Below are 456 nucleotides of genomic sequence, written 5' to 3'. Positions count from 1 at the left end.
GGGTGTAGACATGGATGTTGTGCGTGCAGACATGGAGGTGGGTGTGGACTGGATGCTGTGCATGCAGACATGGAGGTGGGTGTGGACATGGATGCTGTGTGTAGACACGGAGGTGGGTGTCGACTGGATATTGAGTGTGCAGACATGGAGGTGGGTGTAGCCTGGAAGTTGAGTGTGCAGACATGGAGGTAGGTATAGACTCGATGCTGTGCGTGCAGACATGGAGGTAGGTGTACACTGGATGTTGTATGTGCAGACATGGAAGTAGGTATAGACTGGATGCTGTGCGTGCAGACATGGAGGCGGGTGTGGACTGGATGCTGTGAGGGCAGACATGGAGGCGGGTGTGGACTGGATGCTGTGCGTGCAGACATGGAGGTGGGTGTAGACATGGATGCTGTGTTTACAGACATGGAGGTGGGTGTGGACTGGATGCTGTGCGTGCAGACATGGAGG

The sequence above is a fragment of the Otolemur garnettii genome, unplaced genomic scaffold, assembly GCF_000181295.1.
Source record: "Otolemur garnettii isolate 467f Iridium unplaced genomic scaffold, OtoGar3 scaffold00114, whole genome shotgun sequence".
NCBI lineage: Eukaryota > Metazoa > Chordata > Mammalia > Primates > Galagidae > Otolemur > Otolemur garnettii.
Note: the sequence above shows the minus strand (reverse complement) of the source record.